The sequence below is a fragment of the Capra hircus genome, chromosome 1 (assembly GCF_001704415.2).
Source record: "Capra hircus breed San Clemente chromosome 1, ASM170441v1, whole genome shotgun sequence".
NCBI lineage: Eukaryota > Metazoa > Chordata > Mammalia > Artiodactyla > Bovidae > Capra > Capra hircus.
In genome coordinates this window covers 82,759,537-82,781,917 of record NC_030808.1, presented here as the reverse complement: position 1 = coordinate 82,781,917, position 22,381 = coordinate 82,759,537, and the positions used below count along the sequence as shown (strand labels likewise).

At 41.6% G+C, this 22,381-nt stretch overlaps 2 pseudogenes; both read left to right on the top strand.

Moving 5' to 3' along the window:
* On the top strand, window positions 598-1,612 carry LOC108636852 (annotated as a pseudogene).
* On the top strand, window positions 5,913-11,294 carry LOC102183010 (annotated as a pseudogene).

The following is a 22,381-nucleotide window of genomic DNA, read 5'->3' as shown; positions in this document are numbered from 1 at the left end:
GCCAACGTGAAAAGCACCTTTTACAAGTAAAGAATTCTGAAGGTAGAAAGAGACTCAGTGTTCATGATGAAAAACTATGTGATTCTTATACAGCTTGTTATAAACCATAAGCACTAGAAAACCTGAAACCCTGGTTATTTTAAGTACTATCATTTTTATTGCTTTATTTGAAAATGTTCTCTAGTTCATCATTTTAAGTATTTTTATAAAAGATGATCAATAGATTGTAGGTGTTCAATTCTTGTGGTTAATAACTAAATTTATATTTTCCTCATGTGTTTGTTATGTTCAAAAATATGATCAGAAAGTACAAGATCCCATTGCCATCTCTCTATTTACCTGGCTCCATTTCTTTTTTTCCACATACTCCTACCAGTATCTGCACTGTAGGAATGTTGGGGGATGACATAAAATTAGACATATTAGGTTGGTTCAAAAGTAATTGCATTGTTGAACTTTGCTGTTTGATACTGGAATACATTCTTAAATAAATGTGGCTATGGTATGCATCATTTTAATGTGCATTTCTCACTTTATGTTTCTTTGCTAGTGACTTATTACTTACTGTTTATTTTACATTTATTTTAGACTAGGGAGATGACGTTAGACTAAAAGCAAATTTGAGTGATTTTCTTATTTGAGTTCAAGACAGGTCGTGAAGCAGCAGAGACAACTTGCAACATCAGCCATGCATTTGGCCCAGGAACTGCTAACGAACATACAGTGCAGTGGTGGTTCAGGAGGTTTTGCAAGGGAGACCAGAGCCTTGAAGGCGAGGAGCACAGTGAATGGCCCCTGGAAGTTGACAGCACCCAACTGAGAGGATCATCAAAGCTGATCCTTTTACACATAAAGAACTGAGACACAAGAAGCTGCTGAAGAACTCCACGTCGACCATTCTATGGTCATTCGGCGCTTGAAGCAAATTGGAAAGGTTAAAAAACTTGATAAGTGGGTGTCTCATGAGCTGACTAGAAATCAAAATAATCGTCATTTTGAAGTGTTGTCTTCTCTTATTGTAGGTGACAACAATGAACCCTTTCTTGATCGGATTGTGATATGCGATGAAAAATGGATGTTATATGACAACTGGCAATGACGAGCTCAGTGGCTGGACTGAGAAGCAGCTCCAGAACAATTCCCAAAGCCAAACTTGCACCAACAAAAGGGCCGTGGTCACTGTTCGGTGGTCTGCTGCAGCTTTCTGAATCCTGCAAGACCATTACATCTGAGAAGTGAGCTCAGCAAATCAATGAGATGCACCAAAAACTGCAACACCTGCAGCCAGCATTGGTCAACAGAAAGGGCCCAATTCTCCACAATAATGCCCAACTGCACGTTGCACAACCAACATTTCAAAAGTTGAGTGAATTGGGCTACAAAGTTTTGCCTCATCCACCATACTCACCTGACCTCTTGCCAACCAATTACCAGATCTTCAAGCATCTTAACAACTTTTTGCAGGGAAAACACTTCCATAACCAGTAGGAGGCAGAAAATGCTTTCTAAGAATTCACTGAATCCAAAAACATGGATTTTTATGCTACAGGAATAAACAAAGATTTCTCATTGGCAAAAATGTGTTGATTGTAATGGTTCCTAATTTGATTAATAAAGATGTGTTTGAGCCTAGTTATAATGATTTAAAATTAACGGTCCAAAACCACAGTTACATTTGCATCAACCTAATACAGTGCCTGGCATACAATAAAGTACTCAATATGTTAGTTATCACCCGCAGCAACAGCAGCAGCAGGAGTAATAATAGCCCCTGAGATCTCCAGATCCCAGAGTTGAAACTCTGATTCTCCAGGTTGGAAGCAAGCCTGTGCCTCAGTGCTTTATTTCTCCTGCCTCTATCACCTCCATCTCCTGACAGCTATGTCTACTGAGTACAATCAGAACTTAGGTCCCATTTTTCAGCCAACTTTATTAAAAACAAGGTATATATCAACTACCTTCAGCCACTTGCAGCAAGGCTTGAAGTTAACCCTCCTTTCCTAGATCCAGGGTCTGTGAGTACAGCCTACCTGTGGAACTCAGGTAGGCTATGAGTGTGTCCATGTAGACACAGACACAGTAGTACTTTGGTCCTATATGACATGATGGCCCAATCCCTTGGCCAAGTTTCCAAAGACGGGAAGCAATGACTTACAGAGCTGGTAGGACTGAAAGACTACAGACATTTCAAACTTTAAACAAAAGACATTGCAGCCTTCTGTTCTATATTTTCCAACTTTGGGCCCCCAAGTCAGTCCTGCCTTCCTTAGCGGTTTCTATTTTGGACTGTCATGATCTTACATTCTGAACAAAGTTTCTTTTGTATTCTAGGTCTGACTCTTCATCCCTTCTGCAAGAAAACATTTTCAAGTCTTTCTGGAAATGTGACTTAAGATACTTAATATAACAATGTTCCAATTCACTCATTTGGTTATTTGTATTTTGTATAAAGATGTGAAAAAAGACATAACATTGACACAGGCCGTTAATATTGATGGTAGCTGAGTTTACTAGTTTATGATAATGTATATCACTATTGACAACACAAGAATGTTAAAAACAGATCTGTTAACTTAGTTTTGTGACATCTATTATCATGGAATCAATACCTAGATTAAAACTTGTATAGAAAACATCAGTCTGGGGGAGAACAAATCAGGGAGGCAGAAAGACTGGAAAGAGGAAATCTAGCTAGGGGATGTTGGAAAAATATAAACAATAGATAATGAAGCTATGAATAAAGATTTATAATTTGGTATTTGCAATTATTCTTAATATATATGTAACCAAATCACTAAATATTGTCACCTTTCCAAATCTGCAGATTCCCTGGCTTTAGAAAAGTATTAATTCTTATTTCGCCAGTCCACACTCTCTAATTAAAGTGAGTTATTTTGTTATTGAGCTCAGTACAGAGCTGCCAAACAGGATACTTTTCCCTTAGTCTTGGCCCAACTTCCTCCCTGTCTGGAGCTCAGAAGGCATTCATGGACAGGGGCAAAGCAGAAAACTGCTGTGACCTCTCTGGCCATAATCTCTCACCAGGGAGTGATCAGCTGTCATGAGCAGTATTCAAAACCAGGAACCAAGGTACGGTTGGAGCCCCTTTAAGCTCCAGGGTTTGGGGGCTACTGGCAAGTCCCCAGAGGAGAGTCCAGAAGAAGAGGATGGAAGGAGGGTGGCCCGCTGTGGGGGGATTCCTCCTGTGTCTCACCGTCAACTTTCTGCTTCAAGGTAAGATGGGGCAAGAACAGAGAAGACCAGAGTGTGGTTCTGAAGGATATATAGGAACTTTCTTCTAGCACGTGAAGGTCATTAGAATTAACAAGTTAAATATTTCTTCCATAATGTCAGTGTCTTGATTTCCTTTTGGTGACAGATAGAAAGACATTCCACTGCTCAGGACACAGAGCTCTCCTCACTTCCTGCCTGCATAGGGATCTCATTTCACTACCTTTCCAAATCTGCCTTTTCTTGTCCTCCAGTGCCCTTTTCACCATACCTTCATCCTAACCTCCCTACCTCCTTTGATATGATGTCTATGATAAAAGTAGCCCTGAAAGAGTAAATAAAATATCAAGGGAGGATAGGAATCAATCTGAGGTAGAAGAAAACAGATACTTTGCCTCCACGGGGAAATATTTGTTCCCAGTCTGGGTATGTACCTTAAATATTATGGAAAGAGATGGAGAAAGAGAGGAGAAGGCAGGAAAAAAAGATTAAAAAAAAAAAAGGAAATGGAGCAAAGATTCTGCTCAGATACTACCCAAATAGCTCCCTGGCCATGGCCAGGAGCAAAGATCCACATAGGGCTTACTATACTACTGGCCCAGTGATATGGCCTAATGATCCCAGTGCTAGAAATAAGTCCTAAGTTATCTGAGATCACTAAATCTGAGAAGGGCAAAATAAGCCAAAGCACCAAAATAACCACACATTCAGAATACCTACTTCATGTTTCCCATATCTGCTTAGTAAGTAAGCGCAGTTGTTTATCTATCTTATCTTCTTGATAAATTAACTCTGTTTTAGGTAAACAGAAGTCCCTGAAAATGAGGATGAGAAATCATTAGAGCAGATTTATAAGTGACCTTGACTACAAGTCCAAGGGCAGTGCTAGGTGGTGCTAGTAGGTAGATCCAAGAGACTTATGATGGGTGCATCACAGGCCTTCTTGAAGTGGCTGCCATTACATCAAGGATGAGTTTGCATACAGATTTGGGCAGATTTTGCATAAGGATGAACAATGAGAATGAGAATAGGTAATAACTCAGCTCACCACATCCATTTCCACCATTTGCCTACCAGACCAGCCCATCCTCTCCAGCCCTGGCAGGAAGGATTTTGACCTTAAGAAGTCTTGGCCTAAGAAGGAGGGCTTACCCACTCCTCCCAGTGAGTCCTCTGTTTTCTCTCTCTGCAGAGAGGCTCCCATCCTAGTAACAGAGGCTCTCTCTCACAGGGTCTCTGCTCGCTACAGGAAGAGGCAACATTTTCATCATCAGTTGCTCAGGATTTGACCAGCATAGGGTAGATTCTGCTGCCTTCCAAGCATTGTTTGACTTAAAGGTCTGTCCAGCTACCAAGGTCAGCACTTCCACTCAAGTCAACATATCTTTCATCTGTCTGCCATCCTGGAAGTGATGAGACCTGGTCCCCACTTTCCGTTGCTTCTAACAGGGGATAATAATCCTCTGCCCTCTCAGCCCAACATTGTATTGGTCTAGTGGTGAGCAACAGGTACTCTGAATGGATTCTGGGCTAATTAGAAGGTTTTCCTATGGGATGGGGAGACACAGAGAAGAAGGCTGCAGTGACATTTTTTTCAGAAAGGATTTATCCTTGAGTCCTGACCTTTCTGGAAGGTTCCAGAAAGAAGTGATCTTTATGCCAATTAAAACCTGAACTGACGTTCATTGCAGCACTATTTACAATAACTAGGAGATGGAAGCAACACAGATGTCCATCAACAGATGAATGGATAAAGAAGTTGTAAAAGGAATAAAAAGGAGTGCATTTGAGTCAGTTCTAATGAAGCTTATTATACAGAGTGAAGTAAGTCAGAAAGAGAAAAACAAATATAATATATTAACACATATACATGGAATCTAGAAAGATGGTACTGATGAAACTATTTGCAGGGCAGCAAAGGAGACGCAGACAGAAAGAACAAACTTGTGGAAACAGTGGGGAAAGGAGAGGAAGGGATGAATTGAGAGATTAACATTGAAACACATACATTACCATGTGTAAAACAGATAGCCAATGGGAATATGCTATATGGTACAGGGACTCAAACCCAATGCTCTGTGACAACCTAGAGGGATGGGATGTGGTGGGAGGTGGGAAGGAGGTTCAAGAGGGAGGGGACATATGTATACCTGTGGAAGATTCATGTTGATGTATGGCAGAAACTAACACAATATTGTAAAGCAATTATCCTCTAACTGAAAAAATAAAAATAAAAAAACAAAAACAAAATTAAGACCTTTCTTTAAAAAAACCAAACAAACCTGAATTGTTCCTAGATACAAGGGGAGACAATAAGGAAAAGATAGATTAGCATCTAAAATGATGCCTGCTCCAATAAATTAGTAAATATTTATAAGAATATGTAGTGGGCAGGGGCCAAATCTTTTTGCACTAATAAGCCTGGATGGGAATTTCTTTACCAGGATGCACAGCTCCAGCTTCTGACATCATTCCTGTGGATTACTACTGTAAAGCAGATCAACTCTTCCCCTTTCCCACTACCAATTATAAGTTTAAATTTTAAGAGTGACTTAAAGGTTTTCCAGACCTCTACCCAATGTATAAATCTTTCTTGGACCAAATAAGTCCATCTAGAACTGGTCCAGGGGACACAAATCTCCCTGGGCAGCTTAGGAAGATAGAACTGGTAACCCAAGAAAATGGCCAAGTGGTTGCAGACCAATGCACTGGTACAACCCTGGGTCCAAGTGGTTTTAGGCTGTATTTAATGTCTGCCTATAAAAAAGGCCATTAAGGGGTACTTTGCCAATGCTGCTGCTGCTAAGTCGCTTCAGTCATGTCCGACTCTGTGCAACCCCATAGGCAGCAGCCCACCAGGCTCCTCTGTCCCTGGGATTCCCTAGGCAAGAATACTGGAGTGGGTGATCATTTCCTTCTCCATTGCCAATGATACTTGGCTAACAAAGTAGGGGAGATAGGGTGTGGTCATTAGGGACCCCAGTGGGAGGAAGAGGATCAGAGTTTAAAGACTACTTCCCTGGTGGTCCAGTGGTTAAGACTCTGTTCTTCCACTGCAAGGGACACGGGTTTGATCCCTGATATGGGAAAGTTTTGCCTGCCATTTAGTATGGCCAAAAAGAAAGAGAAGAAGAAAGGGAAGGGCTGGAGTGGCTCCACCATCACTCACCTCTGCTTCTACTGACCTGGCTGTGGATGTGGGACAAGCCTCTCATTAGCTAGAACACAGCAGAGTGCATCAGCAACAACAGACTCACTGTATCAGCTGAGAACCTGTGGCTTCCAGATATCAGCATCGTGGAATAGTGCATATCCGGGTCAGGGAAAGCCAGCATAAAGCCCATCTGAAAAGAGCAACCAAGGGTCAGTGCAGGGCACAGGGACACCAGCAGATTCAGATCAGGGTACAGCCTCAATGAGTTGACTCTCACAAAACACTATGAGCAGAAGAGACGAGAGAGAGTGACCTTAGAGAAATAGCCCCAAGAGTGAGCACAATAGAAGACCTGGGAAGGGAGGGAGACACAAGCTGATGCAGGCACCCACAGCGCCTATCTCTCTCTGCCTCTCACGAGCAGCATGGATGTGGATCAGGTACCTCCAGGTCTCACTACATATCTCAGCAGCCAAGGTCGAATTATAGCACCACAGGCCAAGGAAGGTGACCAGCACCTATAACCCACCTACTTTCCTTTTGACCAACAGACCCTGCATGCTCACTTTCAGTTCCCTCCTCTACACAGGTGAGTGAGACACGTTGTGGCAGCCATTTAGGGTTCAGAGGAAGATGTATCAGTGATGCAGGCATTATTTAGGAAGGTTTTAGATCAGTGCTTCTCAACTCTGGCTGCCCACCGAAGCTTTTTAAAAATACCAATAACTTTGCATTACCCCAGAAATTCCAAGTAATTGTTCCAAATGGGGTTCTACTACTGTGATTTCTTTCTATCTCCCCAGGTGACACTAATGTGCAGACAGGATTAAGAACTACTGCTTTAATTTCTCAATAAAGTGAAAAAAATAAACAAAAACTACTGCTTTACCTTAGATAGCCCTTCCACCAAATGAGTCTAACCTGACCCTGACCTGCTGCACGTGTATAATTTTTAGCTCAAGCCTGTTAACATTAACAGCCAATACACTTTAACCAGTAATTAATGTAACTGAAGCTACCATGTGTCCTATGGCAGAATCAGACAAATAAATCATTATAACTGGCATGCATGGAATTATAAAAATACTGAGCTGTTCAAGATTTATTCCACTGAAACAACACATAGAATTGGGGAACTGAGAAGAAAAATAGGAAAGACTCCCCAAATTCTTTTTATTTATTTTATTACCTTATTTTTGGCTGCACTGGGTCTTCATTGCTGCATGCAGGCTTTCTCTCTAGTTGCAGAGCATGGGCTCTAGGGTACATGGGCTTCAGTAGTTGTGGTACAGGCTTAGTTGCCCCAAGGCATGTGGGATCTTAGTTCCCCTTAGCCAATTCAGGGGATACCAGGGATCGAACCTGTGTCCCCTGCATTGGCAGGTGGATTCTTAACCACTAGATCACCAGGAAAGTCCCTCCAAAAATTCTTGACTCGTGTTTGAGTCATAACTAATCTTCCCATAACTTTGACCCTAACAACCAAAAAAAAAAAAAAAAAAAACAAACAAACCTCCTAATGCTGCAGCCCACATGTATATGAATTGCTGGTCCTATGACCCACTTCTGAAAAAACCTAGATGCCTACTTTAAAAGGACAGGGAGGAGAATCTGTGGAAGAAGCTCAGTCGGGGAGGAATTGAATCTTGTGGGCAGATTTGAGGACACTCTGGACTGAGCAACCCTGGCCTGCTTGCAGTGGACAGCATGCTCCTGGAAAAGGAATTGTGGGTGATAACAGATATACCTTGAAATGTCACTCAGACCCAGGGGGAGTGGGAGCTTCTGAACACCAGCAAAGCAACCCCAAAGATGTTGATGGACAGCAACCTATATGACCAAATCATTTCCTATGTAAGTCCAAGGGCCCCTGTTTGACTTCCGAGTTGCTCTTGATTTTCCTCTTAATCTAAGGCCCTTTAGGATGTAAAAATAATTCTAAGGAGTTGAGTACCTGCTCCTCATTCCACTTTCTACCCTAACTGCCCTCAAGAAGGATCCTCAAGGCATCTGCCCTGAAGACAGGAGGAGCAGCTGGATTTTATAAAAATGGATGGTCCTGTCCAATCGTCTAAAGGGCCCCATTTGCCCACAAAAGTCTATAATTGTGTTCCCAGAAAGTGGGACATAAGGGGAAATTAGACAATGAAATTTGTGGGATTTCTGAAGAGGGCACAATTCAATGCATCTATTACCCAGAGAGGTCAACCCATGACCAGCCTAACTGGACATCAGCAAAGAATGAATAAGCAAATATAGAGCTGAGCGCTCTGGCATCAGTTATTTGCCACATTCTCCACACTCCTTCCCACCAGATGGCCAACAGGTGCAGGCCCAGCCTCTTCATTTCAAACCTCCTGGTGCCCAGTAGCTTTCCGGTCACCATTGACACCCTCAGCTTTTTTTTCCTGACAGCAGGAAATAAGAACCTTGCCTCAACCACAATAAGTTACCATTTCATGCCAGTCAGAATGGCTGCTATCCAAAAGTCTACAAGCAATAAATGCTGGAGAGGGTGTGGAGAAAAGGGAACCTTCTTACACTGTTGGCGGGAATGCAAACTAGTACAGCCACTATGGAGAACAGTGTGGAGATTCCTTAAAAAACTAGAAATAGAACTGCCATCAGTTCAGTTCAGTCGCTCAGTCGTGTCCAGCTCTTTGTGACCCCATGAATTGCAGCACACCAGGCCTCCCTGTCCAGCACCAACTCCTGGAGTTCACTCAAACTCACGTCCGTCGAGTCAGTGATGCCATCCAGCCATCTCATCCTTGGTCGTCCCCTTCTCCTCCTGCCCCTAATCCCTCCCAGCATCAGGGTCTTTTCCAATGACTCAACTCTTCACAAGAGGTGGCCAAAGTATTGGAGTTTCAGCTTTAGCATCAGTCCTTCCAATGAACACCCAGGACTGATCTCCTTTAGGATGGACTGGTTGGACCTCCTTGCAGTCCAAGGGACTCTCAAGAGTCTTCTCCAACACCACAGTTCAAAAGCATCAATTCTTCGGCACTCAGCTTTCTTCACAGTCCAACTCTCACATCCATACACGACTACTGGAAAAACCATAGCCTTGACTAGACGGACCTTTGTTGGCAAAATAATGTCTCGGCTTTTGAATATGCTATCTAGGTTGGTCATAACTTTCCTTCCAAGGAGTAAGCGTCTTTTAATTTCATGGCTGCAGTCACCATCTGCAGTGATTTTGGAGCCAAAAAAAATAAAGTCTGACACTGTTTCCACTGTTTCCCCATCTATTTCCCATGAAGTGATGGGACCAGATGCCATGATCTTAGTTTTCTGAATGTTGAACTTTCATATGATCCAGCAACCCCACTGCTGGGCATATACACTGAGGAAACCAGAACTGAAAGAGACACATGTACCCCAATGTTCATCACAGCACTGTTTATAAAAGCCAGGACATGGAAGCAACCTAGATGTCCACCAGCAGATGAATGGATAAGAAAGCTGGTGGTACATATACACAATGGAATATTACTCAGACATTAAAAAGAATACATTTGAATCAGTTCTAAGGAGGTGGATGAAACGAGCCTATTATACAGAGTGAAGTAAGCCAGAAAGAAAAACACCAATACAGTATACTAATGCATATATATGGAATTTAGAAAGATGGTAACGATAACCCTATATGCGAGACAACCAAAGAGACACAGATGTATAGAACAGTCTTTTGGACTCTGTGGGAGAGGGTGAGGGTGGGATGATTTGGGAGAATGGCATTGAAACATGTATATTATCATATGTGAAACAAATCACCAGTCCAGGTTCAATGCATGATACAGGGTGCTCGGGGCTGGTGCACTGGGATGACCCAGAGGGATGGGATGGGGAGGGAGGTGGGAGGGGGGCTCAGGATGGGGAACACGTATACACCCCTGGTGGATTCATGTCAATGTATGGCAAAACCAATGTAATATTGTAAAGTAATTAGCCTCCAATTAAAATAAAATAATAATAATAATAAAAAGAACCTTGCCTCATTGAAGATAACTCTTCTGCTGGGTTACAACGTCTTCCTGCTCATGATGAATGACTTACTCCCTGCCAGTGGCACCCCCCTCATCAGTATGGCCCCTCCAGCTCTTCAGAAGAGAAGGGTGGGAGGGACTGGCTGAACTGGCTCAGGGAAGGGAGATATACTGGGCAAAAGAGGCTGTGCTTCCCAGGGTGGGATTGGAAGAGAAGAACGAAGTCCTGGCTGGTGCCTCTGGCCCTCAGGCAGGCCCAACTTCCCTCCAGGTGTTGATTTTGCCCTGTGTCTGTCCCTGATGGTGCTCAGCCTGCTGGAGACCATCTTCATCTCCTACCTGCTGCACTTGGCCACCACCCAGCCCCCACCCATGCCTCGCTGGCTCCATTTCCTGCTTCTACACTGCACCAGCCCAAGGACATGCTGCCCCGCTGTGCCCCAGAAGGAAAACATGGGCCTTGCCCACCTGCCTGGTGAGGGAAGTCAGCACTGCCTATGCTTCCTCCTCCATCACCTCCGCTTTTCTGCTCCTGACTCCTTCCCCACAATCCCCCAGGTGACCTTGGTGGCCCACAGCTGAGTCTCTGTCTCACCGTAGATGTGAAGGAGCCCATGGAGTTTGTGGGGAATGTGCCAAGTCCCAGAGAAAGAGCTAAATGGGTTCCCTCGGTCAGCAAGGACCTAGCAGGAAAACAAGACTCAGAAGCAGCACTTGGACAGCCTGTGGGTGCAGTTAAGCCACATGATGGACACCCTGCTCTTCTGCCTCTACCTGCTCTTCATGGCCACCTCCATCACTATGGTGATTGTCCTCTGAAACACCAAGGCATGACATCCATATCCACTTCTCGCTACAAACTACAGCATGAAGTTTCTCATGGTCTTAGGGCCAGCCAGACACAGGCCCTTTCCTAGTCTTAACCACTTACCTGCAATGACTACCATGTGTATGCATATGTTCCGTTGCTTCAGTCGTATCCAACTCTTTGCGACTCCATGGACTGTAGCCCACCAGGCTCCTCCATCCATGGGACTCTCCAGGCAAGAATACTGGAGTGGGCTGCCATTTCCTCCTCCAGAGGATCTTCCTGACCCCAGGAATGAACCCGAGTCTCCAGCATCTCCTGCATTGCAAGCAGGTTCTTTACTGTTGGAGCCATCAGGGAAGCCCAGTGACTACCATGTCCCCTCTAAATTCCCAAAACAACACAGCCCCACCAAGCAGGTTTAGGGCTGCCCTAGACAATCTCCTGACCTCTCACATGCCTCACGGGCATGTGGGTCCTCATTCCCGCACACTTCAGTGTTCCTTAGCCACACCTAACTTCTGACTCCCTTATCACTGAAGACTGGGGTCACTGGAGTCTCTCCTCGATTGATTGTCCCAATAAATAACTTTCCAGGAAGCACTGGCTCCTCAATGCATTTATGATAATCTCCACAAACACTGAGGTAAAGAGCCCTCTTGTAGATAAAAAGCCTAGAGATAAACCCACATAACTATGGGTACCTTACTTTTGACAAAGGAGGCAAGAATATACAATGGGGCAAAGACAGACTCTTCAATAAGTGATGATGGGAAAACTGTACAGCTACATGCAAAAGAATGAAATTAGAACACTTTTTAACACCATACATAAAAATAAACTCAAAATGGATTAAAGACCTAAATGTAAGACTCGAAACTATAAACCTCTTAGAGGAAAACATAGGCAGAACATTCTATGACATAAATAACAGCAAGATCCTCTATGACCCACCTCCTAGAGTAATGGAAATAAAAACAGAAATAAACAAGTGGGACCTGATTAAACTTAATAGCTTTTGCACAGCAAAGGAAACTATAAACAAGGTGAAAAAAAAACCCTCAGAACAGGAGAAAATAACAGCAAATGAAACAACTGACAAAGGATTAATTTCCAAAATACACAAGCAGCTCATGCAAGTCAATATCAGAAAACAAACAACCCAATAAAAAAGTGGGAAAAAGACCTAAACAGACATTTCTCCCAAGAAGACATACAAATGACTAATAAACACATGAAAAGATGCTCAACATCGCTCATTATGAGAGAAATGCAAATCGAGACTACAATGAGATATCGCCTCACACCGCTCAGAATGGCCATCATCAAAAAGTCTACAAACAATAAATGCTGGAAAGGGTGTGAAGAAAAGGAACCCTCTTGCACTGTTGGTGGGAATGTAAATTGATACAGCCACTATGGAAGACAGTATGGAGAAAAAACTAAGAATAAAACCACCATATGATCCAGCAATCCCACTATTTTGTTTTCTAAGGAAAAAGACACATGGACCCCAACGTTCATTATAGCACTATTTACAATAGCTAGGACAAGGAAGCAACCTAGATGTTCACTAACAGATGAACAGATAAAGAAGCTGTGGTGCACATACACATGGAATATTAGTCATAAAAAGGAATGCATTTAGGTCAGTTCTAAGGAAGCAACAGTTAGAACTGGATATGGAACAACAGACTGGTTCCAAATAGGAAAAGGAGTACGTCAAGGCTGTATATTGTCACTCTACTTATTTAATTTATATGCAGAGTACATCATGAGAAATGCTGGACTGGAAGAAGCACAAGCTGGAATCAAGATTGCCAGGAGAGATATCAATAACCTCAGATATGCAGATGACACCACCCTATTATGGCAGAAAGTGAAGAGGAACAAAAAGCCCCTTGATGAAAGTGAAAGAGGAAAGTGAAAAAGTTGGTTTAAAGCTCAACATTCAGAAAACTAAGATCATGGCATCTGGTCCCATCACTTCATGGGAAACAGATGGGGAAACAGTGGAAACAGTGTCAGACTTTCTTTTTTGGGGCTCCAAAATCACTGGAGATGGTGATTGCAGCCGTGAAATTAAAAGACGCTTACTCCTTGGAAGAAAAGTTATGACCAACCTAGATAGCATATTCAAAAGCAGAGATATTACTTTGTCAACAAAGTTCTGTCTAGTCAAGGCTATGGTTTTTCCTGTGGTCATGTATGGATGTGAGAGTTGGACTGTGAAGAAGGCTGAGCACCGAAGAATTGATGCTTTTGAACTGTGGTGTTGGAGAAGACTCTTGAGAGTCCCTTGGACTGCAAGGAGGTCCAACCAGTCCATTCTGAAGGAGATCAGTCCTGGGTGTTCATTGGAAGGACTGATGCTAAAGCTGAAACTCCAATACTTTGGCCACCTCATGCGAAGAGTTGAGTCATTGGAAAAGGCCCTGATGCTGGGAGGGATTGGGGGCAGGAGGAGAAGAGGAGGACAGACGATGAGATGGCTGGATGGCATCACCGACTCGATGGACATGAGTTCGAGTGAACTTCAGGAGTTGAGTGAACTCCTGGCGTGCATGCAATTCATGGGGTCACAAAGAGTCAGACACAACTGAGCAACTGAACTGAACTGAATGAGGTGGATGAACCTAAAGCCTATTATACAGAGTGAAGTAAGAAAGAGAAAAACAAATATTGTATACTAACACATATATATGGAATCTAGAAAGATGGTACTGACGTAATTATTTTCAGGGCAGTAATGGAGACATAGACATAGAGAACAGACTTATGGACACAGCTGGGTGGGTAGAAAGGAGAAATGAGATGTATGGAAAGAGTAACATGGAAACTTACATCACCATATGTAAACTAGATAGCCAATAGGAATTTGCTGTATAATTCAGGGAACTCAAACTGAGCTCTGTAACAACCTAGAGGTGTGGGATGGGGTGGGAGGTGGGAGGGAGGTTAAAGAGGGAGGCACACATGTATACCTATGGCTGATTCATGTTGATGTTTGGCAGGAACCAACACAATTCTGTAAAGCAATTGCCCTTCAATTAAAAAATAAATGATTTTTTAAAGCCCCTTTCTAGGAGCTTTGATACTTCATTCTAAACAGGTGTAATGGGATTTGACTTGAAGACTCTCAGACACTTTCAGAGATTCAAAAGAATGAAAAGATCACCTCATTTGCAAGAAATTATTATAACATACTTAAATTTTAAAATGTCCCTTTCATCAACCATTTTCATTTCACTTTCCTTTGTGTCAAGTTTTATTGTGACAGGTTCTTCTAATCTCACAAAATCAAAGAGAAGGCCTTCTGAATACATATACATGCTTGAAGAAGGGCCACGAAGACTAATTAAGGGCCTCAATTAAAGAGTTCAAATTAAACAGTCCTATAGCCACATAAAGGAATGCTCTGTAGCCGTTTAAAGTAAGAATGTAGATTTATGTCAAAACCAGGGAAACAGGTCCATGATATATACTGTGGAAAAAACAAGTTATAAAACAGTATGTATATAAAATTTTCTGTTTTTTCTTTTTTAAAGAATGCTAGATAGAAATGCAGAGGGAAAGATATGAATAGCTGAGAGTGAAAGCGTTAGTTTCTTATTCATGTCCCTTTGTGACCCCATGGACTATAGCCCACCAGGCTCCTCTGTCCATGGAATTCTCCAGGCAAGAATACTGGAGTGGGTTGCCATTTATTTCTCCAATGGAGAGCTAGACATGAAAAACAAAAATAACAAGAGCTAACTTTGTCCAGGATAATGGGATTATGAGGATTGCTATCTTCTTTTATATTTTTATCTGTGTTTTCAATGCGTGCGTGTTCAGTTACTCAGTTGTGTCCAACTCTTTGTGACCCCATCAGCTGTAGCTCACCAGGCTCCCCTGTCCATGGAATATTCCATGCAAGAATACTGGAGTGGGCTGCCATTTCCCACTCCAGGGGATCTTTCCAACCCGGGGATCATATCTGCATCTCCTGCGTTGGCAGGTAAGTTCTTTACCATTGTACCCACCTGGGAAGTCTGTGTTTTCAATGAGCGTATATTATATTTACTCCCTGCCAAAAACCCTTCCTTCTTGGTGGGGTAGGGGAGTTGTCCCAAGAGGCTTGCAGGATCTTAGCTCCTCGACCAGGGATTAAACCTAGGCCCCCGACAGTGAAAGCACAGAATCCTAACCAATGAACTGCCAGGGAATTCCCCAAAACCTATTTTTTTTTTAAAAAAAGGGTTCCGTATTAACAGTACTTCATATCCCCACCAGCACATATCCTGGGGAGGACTCCAACAGGTAACTGGGAGCAAGGACCTGAGGAGAGAGAGAAATTGAAAGGGGAAGTGAAAGAATACCAAGGATGAATATCTGTATTATGTTTTAATTATATTCAACTAGATGAATAGATTTCAGAGATTTATTTATATTTCTGACTCTCCTTAAAGAGTGTGATTTCCTAAAAGACAATGTCTCACCCATTTTTACAAATCAGTATATGGTACCATGACGCCTGACACATCATGGGTGCTTAACAGACTTGTTGCAATGTATGAATGAACACCAGCTAGCCAAGAATCAGTGTTTATTAGCTCTAGATGCAATCCCTTTATCCCATCTTGGTATATTTTATTTTATTTTCCCATAACTTATGTAGAAAATTAGCAGTCCATTCTTATATGTCAACTATCTCTGTTCTTAGAAACAGTCCTTATTACACCGACAATGGTATTTCTGCTTGTAGATTCTCTTACGTTTCCTTCTTTCCATTACTCGAAACATCAGAAACAATCAGAAACTTGCCCTTGACTTCTGCTAATAATTTAACATGAAAAGTGTTTACCACAACTTTGAGGAATTTCAAATTCCTTAAGGTCACCTTTGCATCATGTCCTTTCCCATCCCCACGTTTGTGTTTCTCTAGACGTCAACTTTGCAGTCCTACCTCACACATAGGTGACTATAGGTTTTCTGTGCCAAGACCATTACAATTGACAATATCCTTTGCAAAGCAACCACCTATTCATGTGTTAAGGCTGAGGCAATTCTTGTAGTTTAAAACATGACCTGACAATGAGGCAAAATAGTTTAAGCTATAGTTTAAGCTCTAGCCTAGATGTGTCAGCAGGAATGTTAAGGGTATTTCACAATTTCAGAGGATGTACATGTGATTTACAATATCCCTTTCCCTTTCAAAAAAACATATACTTACCACTTTATTTCCTTTTCCTCCTTTTGCTAGTATAAACCTCTGTTAAGGGAACACATTGGAAATTTATGAACTCTTTGGCCCTGGATATACTACTACTCTCTTCAAATGCTTGATTATGTTTCTAACTTTTTAGGTTGCCATTTCTAAGCTCCCACTCTCTCCTTTTATTAGCAGTATCCGATATATCCTCACAACCTTCTCACATGTCAGTGTTTCTTGTCTTTTTTTTTTTTTTTTTTTTGGTCACACCGTGAGGCATACAGTATCTTAATTCACAAACCAGGGATCAAACCCATGCCCCCTGCAGTGGAAGCGTGGAGTCTTAACCTCTGGAGCACCAGGAAAGTCCCTCGGTGTTTCTTTTATTCACTAAACAGTTCTAAGAAAAATCCCTTCTTACTTATTGTTTTGGTGCCCCATATACCTGCCCATTCTTACTGTGAGTTGCCTTTGATTCCTTCTATCTTCTAGAAATCCAGAATATCTACAGACAATACCATGTTTCATACTTATCCCCTCTCTTCTTTCATCTCTCTGTTTCTCTTGCTGAAAACCAAGCCTGTCTGCTCTTTCAACACTGTTTTCTCTCACCTTCCTCTGTCACTATTGTATTTCCTCTTACACCTTCTTTATACCAACATCTTTCATTATTATTTCTCCTTTACTATGTGTGCTGTGTTTAGTCACTCAGTTGTGTCCAACTCTTTGCAACCCCATGGACTGTAGCCCGCCAGGCTCCTCTGTCCATGGGGATTCTCCAAGCAAGAATACTGGAGGGGGTTGCCATGCCTTCCTCCAGGGGCTCTTCCCAACCCAGGAATCAAACCCAGGTCTCCCATATTGCAGGCAGATTCTTTACTATCTGAGTCACCAGCAGAGAAGCCCAAGAATACTGGAGTGGGGTAGCCTATCCTGTTTCCAGGGGACCTTCCCAACCCAGGAATCAAACCAGGGTCTTCTGCTTTGCAGGTGGATTCTTTACCATCAGACAATTCATTTATATTATTATACTTAATAATTCAGAGGTGATACTCCTGATACTAATTTCCCACCTATATAGCATAGTGGTAGGAATCTGTACAAAATAAGTAGCACTTTATAATTATACCATGAGAGTTTTCTATAACTCGTGTGGCCATCTGTCTCAATGAAACACCAGAAAGCTTACTGAGCAAACACAAGGATTTCTAAAGGTGCAATTTAGCAGACAGAAGATAAAATGCAATTAGGAAATAAAATCATTCTTCAAGTTTCTTCCCTTCAAGGTAAACTGAGTAATTCTGCCAAGTTATCCCAAGACAACATGTCCAATGCCCAGGTCTCTCTTACTCTCTTACTACCTGTTCCACACTGTGCTAACATGGTATTCACTAGACCCCAAAGGAGCAGCTTGCCTAGTTCCCACATCGGACCAAAGACCACAACTCTTGCCTATTTCCTCATACTTTTTGAAAAAAGATCTGCTTAGAATTCTAGTCTCAGGGGTCTTGAGTTCACAGGCTACTTTCTTTTCACTCTACTCAGGCTTACACTTGGAATCCATCTTCCATGTATTATTTAAACTAATTTGAGACATTCAGTCATCCAAAGTAGTTTCTTATTTCAGTATTCAATAACTGTTAAGCAATATTTTGAATCATTAATGCAACCTTTTAACATATTAAGTGCAACACACAGCTGGCATGCCAAACCCTTACACAATAAAGGTTTTTCTTCCTTAACTTTTCAAACTTTTTATTGCAATCTAGGATACATACAGAGAAGTGTACAAATCTTGTGTGTACCACTGAATGAATTTTTAAAGTTGATCACACCTGTATTACCACCACCCAAGTGAAGAAATAGAACAACTCTTGGAAAAACACTCATTGGGGCCTTAGCAGTTGTTGCTCCCATTCATTCTCTCCAAAGGTAATCATTAACCTGACTTCTAGACTAGTTTAGTCTGTTTTAGAGTTTAGATAAGTGGAATTACAGTAGGTATTCTTTTATGTCTGAATTCTTTCCCTCAGTGTTATATTTGTGAGATTTAGCCATGTGTAAATAGCAATATTTTGTTCATATTCATTGTTGTATAGGTTTTCATTTAATTATTTTTAGATCAGTAATTGCAGTCTTATTTATGGAGTTAACAGACTTGAACTTACATTAGATTAAAATCACTGCTCACTTTCTGATATTAAAAGAACATTGGCAGATTGTTTTCAACCATGCATTTAACTAGGTAATTTAACTGTACTTGCTTATCTCCCTTTATGCCCTCAGTTAAAAGGTATAATATCTTAAATCATTTTTGCAACAAGGAAGGAGATGAATAAAAGTTGGGATGCTAGATGTGTGGTTCAAAGCTTTCACTCTTCAGGTCACGGTTCATTCCAGAGTTGAGGGTTCTCTCCTGCTTATATGGTACTGTGCTGGGTGAAGGAACTAGTGTACATTGAGTGTATGTCTCCATCTTTCCTACCCATTTCCATGTGGATATTTTCTCATTTGCCCAACATGTAGAAGTCACTCAGCCAGTTTCTGATTTCTCTCAGAGGGAATTGCTCTGTGTGTGTCTATGGGAGGAGGGATGTTTAAGAGACTCCTATGTAACCATCTTGGTCTCCCCTAAATTTGTATATTTGTTTAAGCATTGTTTAATTCACAATAAAAGCAAGGTTTTTTGTTTCTAGAGAGGTGACAAGCTGATTCTAAAATATATATAGAATTGCAAATGCCTAATATTTTTAAGAGAAGAACAAAGATGAAGAAATTACACTATTTGATTTTAAGTTTTACTTTAGATATACAGTATGTGAGGCAATGTAAGGATAGACATAGATCAATAGAACACAGAGAGGATCCAGACTAGATCCATGCATGTTAGTCAATTGACTTTTGATAATGGGTCAAGATAATTCAGTGGAGAAAGAACAGTCTTATTAAATGAATGGTGCTAGAAAAAACAGATATTTGTGTTGACTATAGATATTGACACATATCATATGCAAAAATATACTCAAAATTTATCATAGGCATAAATATAATAGTTAAAACTATAAAAATTCTGGGGAAAAAATAGAGCAAAACAGCAATCAGAGGAGAAAAAGAAATAAAAGGAATCTAGATTGGAAAAGAAGTAAAGCTCTCACTGTGTGCAGATGACATGAAAACCCTGAAGGAAACCCTAAAGGTAGTATCAGAAAATTACTAGAGCTAATCAGTTAATTTAGCAAAGTTGCAGGATATAAAATCAATACACAGAAATCACTTGCATTTCTATATACTAACAATGAAAAATCAGAAAGAGAAATTAAGGAATCAATCCCATTCACTATTGTAACAAAAAGAATTAAATATCTAACAAACTTATCTAAGGAAACAAAAGAACTGTACACAGAAAATTATAAGACACTAATCTGGTCCCATCACTTCATGGGAAACAGATGGGGAAACAGTGGAAACAGTATCAGACTTTCTTTTTTTGGGCTCCAAAATCACTGCAGATGGTGACTGCAGCCATGAAATTAAAAGATGCTTACTCCTTGGAAGGAAAGTTATGACCAACCTAGATGGCATATTGAAAAGAGGAGACATTACTTTGCCAACAAAGGTCTGTCTAGTCAAGGCTATGGTTTATCCAGTAGTCATGTATGGATGTGAGAGTAGGACTGTGAAGAAAGCTGAGCACCGAAGAATTGATGCTTTTGAACTGTGGTGTTGGAGAAGACTCTTGAGAGTCCCTTGAACTGCAAGGAGATCCAACCAGTCCATTCTGAAGGAGATCAGTCCTGGGTGTTCATTGGAAGGACTGATGCTAAAGGTGAAACTCCAGTACTTTGGTCACCTCATGCGAAGAGTTGACTCACTGGAAAAGACTCTGATGCTGGGAGGGATTGGGGGAAGGAGGAAAAGGGGACAACAGAGGATGAGATGGCTGGATGGCATCACCGACTTGATGGATGTGAGTTTGAGTGAACTCCAGGAGTTGGTGATGGACAGGGAGGCCTGGTGTGCTGCAATTCATGGGGTTGCAAAGAGTCAGACACAATTGAGTGACTGAACTGAACTGAATGAAAGAAACCAAAGATGACATAAATAGATGGAGAGATATCCCATGTTCCTGGGTAGGAAGAATCAATATTGTGAAAATGACTATACTACCAAATGCAATCTACAAATTCAGTGCAATCCCTATCAAATTACCAATGGCATTTTTCACAGAACTAGAACAAAAAATTTCATAATTCATATGGAAAAAAAAGACCCCGAATAGCCAAAGCAGTCTTGAGAAAGAAGAATGGAGCTGGAAGAATCAACCTTTCTGATCTAAGATTATACAACACAGCTACAGTCATCAATAGAGTATGGTACTGACACAAAAACAGAAATATAGATCAATGGAACAAGATAGAAAGCCCAGAAATAAACCCATGCACCTATGGGTACCTTATTTTAGACAAAGGAGGCAAGAATATACAATAAGGCAAAGACATCTTCTTCAATAAATGGTGCTAGAAAAATTGGATAGCTACACATAAAAGAATGAAATTATAACACTTGCTAACACCATACACAAAGATAAACTCAAAATGGATTAAAGACCTAAATGTAAGACTAGAAACTATAAAACTCTTAGAGGAAAACATAGGCAGAACACTAGATGACCTAAATCAAAGTAAGATCCTCTTTGACCCACCTCCTCAGTTCAGTTCAGTTGCTCAGTCGTGTCCGACTCTTTGCAACCCCATGAATCGCAGCACGCCAGGCCTCCCTGTCCATCACCAACTCCCGGAGTTCACTCAGATTCACGTCCATTGAGTCAGTGATGCCATCCAGCCATCTCATCCTCTGTCATCCACTTCTCCTCCTGCCCCCAATACCTCCCAGCATCAGAGTCTTTTCCAATGAGTCAACTCTTCACATGAGGTGGCCAAAGTACTGGAGTTTCAGCTTTAGCATCATTCCTTCCAAAGAAATCCCAGGGCTGATCTCCTTCAGAATGGACTGGTTGGATCTCCTTGCAGTCCAAGGGACTCTCAAGAGTCTTCTCCAACACCACAGTTCAAAAGCATCCATTCTTCGGCGCTCAGGCTTCTTCACAGTCCAACTCTCACATCCATACATGACTACTGGAAAAACCATAGCCTTGACTAGACGGACCTTAGTTGGCAAAGCAATGTCTCTGCTTTTGAATATGCTGTCTAGGTTGGTCATAACTTTTCTTCCAAGGAGTAAGCGTCTTTTAATTTCATGGCTGCAGTCACCATCTGCAGTGATTTTGAAGCCAAAAATAAAAATAAAATCTGACACTGTTTCCACTGTTTCCCCATCTATTTCCCATGAAGTGATGGGACCAGATGCCATGATCTTCGTTTTCTGAATGTTGAGCTTTAAGCCAACTTTTTCACTCTCCTCTTTCACTTTCATTAAGAGGCCTTTTAGCTCCTCTTCACTTTCTGCCATAAGGGTGGTGTCATCTGCATATCTGAGGTTGTTGATATTTCTCCTGGCAATCTTGATTCCAGCTTGTGTTTCTTCCAGTCCAGTGTTTCTCATGATGTACTCTGCATAGAAGTTAAATAAGCAGGGTGACAATATACAGCCTTGACACACTCCTTTTCCTATTTAGAACCAGGCTGTTGTTCCATGTCCAGTTCTAACTGTTGCTTCCTGACCTGCATACAGATTTCTCAAGAGGCAGGTCAGGTGGTCTGGTAGTCCCACCTCTTTCAGAATTTTCCACAGTTTATTGTGATCCATACAGTCAAAGGCTTTGGCATAGTCAATAAAGCAGAAGTAGATGTTTCTCTGGAACTCTCTTGCTTTTTCCATGATCCAGCGGATGTTGGCAATTTGATCTCTGGGTCCTCTGCCTTTTCTAAAACCAGCTTGAACATCAGGAAGTTCACGGTTCATGTATTGCTGAAGCCTGCTTGGAGAATTTTGAGCATTACTTTACTAGCGTGTGAGATGAGTGCAATTGTGTGGTAGTTTGA